General features: G+C 44.7%; 1 protein-coding gene across 1 annotated transcript in view; it reads right to left on the reverse strand.

Moving 5' to 3' along the window:
- LOC131882507 (uncharacterized) overlaps positions 1-6,000 on the reverse strand; it is a 34,507-nt gene that overhangs the window by 22,285 nt on the left and 6,222 nt on the right. The window lies entirely within an intron of this gene.

A 6,000-nucleotide genomic window follows, 5' to 3' on the forward strand; every position in this document is an offset into this window, starting at 1 on the left:
GAAAAATGTATCTGATACTTCACGTCTTCAAAATCATTCATGAGCTTTGTCCGAACCAAGGATTTAGGGTCAATTCTAGTGGCCGTAGAGGCTTAATGTGGATTTTGAGAGCACCTTAAAGCCTTCGAGAATCCAGGCTAGTTTGAACAATGAATTCCTTTTCGTTTCGTTCTCGGGCTCCTTCATTGTTTAATTTGCTTCCGTCTAATATTCATAAGGAATACTTAGGCCTTATTGATCTAGTAACGTCTTTCAAGTCAGACTTGGACAAAAAAATTAGATTGTATTCCGGATCATCCCCACATTCAAGGACTAGCTCGGTCCGCCAACTCAAATTTGTTGGTAAACCAATTATCATATAAAGATTAAAAGATAATTAAAAGACAAATTATAACCTTTCATTTCAATAGTACTGAGGATTGCATTGCTTGTAGCAATTGGAAAAGCCCGTGAAAAAGCAGACCAAAAAAAAGGAAAATGGGATCAATCATCGAGGTCGCATTTAACTGGGGTCTTTCCAACCCCCAGTAGGCTTTGATCTGATTGAGAAACGGGCTAAAACTATGATTTAAGCCTTACTGTGGATCGGTTTTTGCTCTCTGTACTCTCCAAGAGGCTACTGCTGATCATTTCAAACCATTAAAATAATGATTTATTTACCGTATACAAACAGATGTCTTGAATGGATTCAAGGCACAGATATATTTACACAATCACTCGAAAGTGAATCTGATCAGTAAACGGGTTTGAATTTACTGATCGATGATACCCGGGTAATGAAGGTTGGTCTGGAATGCTTGGAGGAAGTTACCCAAGTCCCCTTTGAATTTGGGGAGAAGATTTTTTTTAACAGAGATGACTCGAAGGGAGGAGGGCAGTTTGTTGTCGAGTCTTGGGCCTCTCTCAAGAAATGAGTGGCTTATGTTTGATTTAGCAGTCGCATTCTTGTTGTAGTTCCAATGAGGTTGGGTACATGTAACACGTTCATTGTCTCGTTGGACGAAATTAATGTCCGTTCATGGATGGGACAGGTCATGGATACATTTAAAGGTATGTAATATGTCATACCGGTCGTGTCTCCTTTGCACACTGTACAGGCGTAGATGCTGAAGTCGATCCCAGTAGGAGAGTTTAGACATTCCAGTGATTTGCCGAGTGAAGGGCCGGAGAATACACTCCATTTTGTTTTGTTCGCCAACAATATATGGGCTCCAAATCAATAAGCAATAGCCCAGATGGGGTTGTACGATGGATTTGCAGATGGTAACCATAGCTAACCTATCCGTGGTCTTGAAGGTGCGTAAAGCCCAGCCTGCCATTTGAGCAGCTTTAGTTACCTTCTCGCTGAGATGAATATTGAATTTTCCATCATCCTGAAGAGTAACGCCAAGGTCTCTGATGCAAGAGAAAATTTCAATCTCAGCTCCCAGCTCCCAGCTCCCAGCTCCCAGCTCCCAGCTCCCAGCTCCCAGCTCCCAGCTCCCAGCTCCCAGCTCCCAGCTCCCAGCTCCCAGCTCCCAGCTCCCAGCTCCCAGCTCCCAGCTCCCAGCTCCCAGCTCCCAGCTCCCAGCTCCCTCTCAGGTAGGTAATATGGAGGGAAAGCCGATGAACCATATGACATGATCTGGAATTTGGATCCATTTAGTTTCATGTTGCTTTCGTCGACCCATTTGTATACATTATTAAGGTCCTCTTGGAGAAGGGAGCAATCTTGGCCATTTCTACCAACGATGAGCTTATGTCGTCAGCATAAGACGAGATCATGCAATTCTTCACCTGGCCAGATAAAGGTGAGAGGTATAGGATGAAAAGTATTGGCCCGAGTATTGGCCCGAGTATTGTGCCCTGCGGAATGCCTGAAATGATCTTAACTGGGTCACTGTAGATATGGCCCGCTTTGACCCTCTGTTTCCTATTGGCAAGGAACGATTTGATCCATCTTAAGAGACTCTTGGGGATGTTGAGGTTATCGAGCCTTTGCAAAATTATGATCCAGTTTTCATGCATTCAATTAGATGTAAATTCAAGATGATTAACATTGGAACTCCTGGATCATGTTATTATTGGCTCTTTTTCGCTCTTTGGCGATTCAAACACCTTTGATTTACAATCAGAGAGTGCTTGGATGTGCCTGGCAACCACTGACATCAAAAATATTTTGGAACTTTACACGAATTCAGCTCGCTCGTAATTTTTTTTCACGCAAGTCAAATTTCTTTGTTCGTACTTGTTATATCACACGTTTAGTTTAACTTAAATTTCCTGCCTTACTTTTGAATGTATATGGCGATTGAACCTGGAATGAGTGACTGAGATTATTTTCCAATTTTGGTCGGGAGGTTGAGTTTGATGGTTTCAAGCTTGTCCTTTATACTATTGGGGTACATTTGGCGGCGTCAAATATGTCCAGAGTTCAGTCGTTACTGGATCAAAGGGGTTTCGTGATTACCCTCAAAAGTCAAGAGTTCTAAAAGAAATTAAGGATTTGCAAAACAACACCTGTTAAACGCAAGAATCATGATGGTACACCATGGAAGTAAAACAAAGGTGGAATTGAAAGTACCTCAAGAGCCTATCATGATCGGTTCACTGGCAAGTTTTTTCTTCAGAGGTCATCCCATCCACGGTACCTTTGACAAATTGAAAGTCTTGCAAGTGTTCAGACTGTTTAAGTGTTAAACCAATGGTTGCTAATCAGCACTGACCCATGGCGAGGTCCGAACTCCGAGCCTCAAAGAACATGAAGGTTTAGGTTTTGTCCAAAAAGTGCAAACGAATTATGACCTTGCATTGACCCAAATGGTGCCCTTCTTCCACCATAGTATGTAGTGTTGTTTGTTAAGACCAAGTTTTTTTGCGCGTGAACATGACAAACTTGAACAAAACTCCTCGCGAAGTTTATTAGGTCAATGAAGACTTTTTGTGATGAGAAGTTGGCAGTGTCAAAAGAGTGACCTTATTTGTGGCTAAGGCCGACTCTGTCTAAGAGCCTGGGTGTGGGGTGAGACAAATTTGCAGTAGAGAACAGGCTTAAGCCATTTACTGATACAAGGTTGGATGCTGGGCGCATTAACATAAAATGATTAGTGCGCTTGAGGCAAAGTCAAGTCCACTTGTCTTTTAATTGTTACGTATCACATCAACTCTTCAATTCTTGAACGATATTCGGGTCAAGCACACTCTCGGGACTTGATATACTCGAAGTAGCGAGTACACTGGGGGACTCAAGGATGTTATATAACAGGGACTGCCAGGGTGGACATTTCATTTTTGGCCACTTTTGTCCACCCCTGTCCAAAAGTGTCCAAAAATAAGGGTGGACAAAACTGTGCAAAAATGTGCAAAAATGTCCAGAAATACGAACCTTTAAAACTACAAATCTTAAGGAAAAGTACTCTATATGAAACCTATCCTTTACTACAAAAACATACTCATTGATGGTTCCAAGAGTAAATAGGTCTTTAAAACCTTTGCCTTATCCCTCTAACATACCCAAATGTATGTACCCAGTTGTCAGTCCGGGACCGAGCTTTTCTGGGAGCTTAGGAAGGTTAATAACCCGACCCTGAGGATGCTCCACTCAGCCGCTATCACCTATGAGTCTATGTCCAACACTTCCTTCACGCCCATCCACCATGTTGCTCCCGCTGTCTCCAACTCAATCCGCACCAACCCTGAGACAACTAATGTTGTCTTGGCGGCGATCGAGGCACTTGCTGTGATTGTGGATCCCAGCGCCACGTCCAGGGCTTGGCATGCCCGTGGAGAGAGAAGTGATGCTTCAACTGCAACAAAAACAAAGTGGGACATATAAGGGAAGTTTGTCACACATTGAGGACCTGATCCAGCTCGCCTAATCAACAAGACTATCAAGGCCGTCCACAACGGCGTAACTCGTCATCTGGCCAGCGCTTTAATGACGACATGGATGTCAGGAGCCCATCTACCTCAAGAATCGGCACCATCTCCAGTACCAAGTCTACACCCACACGTGCCGCCCCCCTTACCAAGATCACACGCATGTGTCTGGCTGAACAAGCCCACTTTGAACTTGTTGGCATCCCAGACTCGGGTGCAGCCCGTTCCGTGATTCCGGCGAGGAATGTTCCACCCGGAGTCGAAATCAAACCGCCCTCAACACGCCTAGTTGCCGCCAATGGCTCCATTATCAAGAACTTGGGCAAGCTAACCCTTAGTGTAACTTTTGGAACAATGCCGCAACAGCAACCATTGACGCAGATGTCTCGCCAATCCCTAGGCAAACCCCCATTGGTTGCCACGACCTAAAGGCTCTCACTGAGGCCTCATCGAGGAGTTCCCAGCAGTTCATCAGTGCAAGCAGAAGTCCACCTCTCATTACAATGAGATCATTGCTCCAATCCATTGGCTCAAATCCCAGGAAAGTGCCGCCAAGGTCAAAAGTCCCTCATCAGGCAAAGCAGCAGCCGTCTGCGTTGGAGAGCTGCCTGACAACGCCAATGAGGTGGAGCTCAAACTCCCCCCTCAATCATAAATGGTCATCAAAGCCATGAAAAAATCGGTGGATGCTGCCATCAAGAGGCTCCAGGCCGGCCCCTGCCTTGCCGTAATGATCCGTGATGCAGCCGCCAGGGGCGTCCTTGGCACGAGCCTTAATGACGCCGCAGGAAAGCTTTACTGACGAGGTCCTCTTGATATTCACCTCAAGGACAATAAACACGATTTTAACCCTTCACCTACACCAATTAAACACATACACTTTACGACAGCCTGACAAGTCCCTTTACATTACAAGGAGCCTGCTTCCAAGCTGATCTCAGAGTAGGTCAAATCTCAAATCATAATCCGTGAGCATGAACCAACTGAGTGGGTCTCACCTGCCCATTTTGTCCCGAAAAAGAACGGCAAAGTACGTTTGGTTATCGACTACTGTCGCCTCAAGGAGGCCAAAACACGACCAGTCCACCCATTCAGCTCCGTCCCTGATCTAATGCGACAAGTAATACCTGGGGCCCGTGTTTTCGCCAAACTGGACGCCTGCACGGATACTTTCAAATACCTCTCTCTAAAGAAGCTTCCCAACTTTGCACCTTCATACTCCCCAATGGGAAGTACCGGCCATTGGTGGCTCCCATGGGTTGAAAGGGCAGTGGGGACGCATTTGGCCTTTGCACAGACATAGCTTACGGCATTACTAGCGGAAAATCGAAAACCCGTTAGTTAATCACAAAAAGTAACCCTGACTTTTCTCCGATCAAACAAGGGTCACCTTTTTGGTCAAGCCTAATGTTCTACTATATGTTAGAAAAGGCCCGTGCTTCGACTTTCCTAGCTTTCTGGCGATCCTGATTTTGAAAATTTGTTTGATCACTATACGAAACCTCTAAAAGCCAATAACTCCAAGGCATGTTGGGAATGCATTTCGTATTTCCTCGAGGAGATCGGAACCTGGCCATGGCAGAATACTCCTTTGCAGGTAGTTCCGGCAGAATACGGGCAAAGTCCAGTTTTTCAAAGGCGCTTGGTTTCTGTGCTCATTAGGTAAGCGATAATCTTCCACAGCGCAATCTTGCGCGAGGTAATTGCGCACCAATTCCTCAAACTTTGCACTGGTGATAAGGAGCAAGCTTTTGTCTAAGCAAACTAAACAAAGACCAGCCCATGCTCTATTGTGTCCGTCCATCATTCATTAGTTTCATCTACAAATTGATCTAAGCTTGGTTAGCGCAGCAGAAGCGTGTTTTCGTATTTGTTTACTAGTTAGGCAGGAGTGTCAGTATCACCATGAAAAAAATATTTAGCCATAACACATACCTGACTCCCAAAAACAAATTCCCTACGTACAAGGAATGTGAACTTCACCGAATGATTATTAGTTCCGTGTTTGTAGAACTGAAACTAAGCTAATAAACCAAGGGAGTTTTATGACAACCAAAATTCCATTTTAAATACAATCAAACGGTGTATTTCAGTGCTCCCCAGTTACCATAGGGCCGATTTTTGTCACTTCGGTTATACGGC

This window comes from Tigriopus californicus, chromosome 6 (assembly GCF_007210705.1).
Source record: "Tigriopus californicus strain San Diego chromosome 6, Tcal_SD_v2.1, whole genome shotgun sequence".
NCBI lineage: Eukaryota > Metazoa > Arthropoda > Copepoda > Harpacticoida > Harpacticidae > Tigriopus > Tigriopus californicus.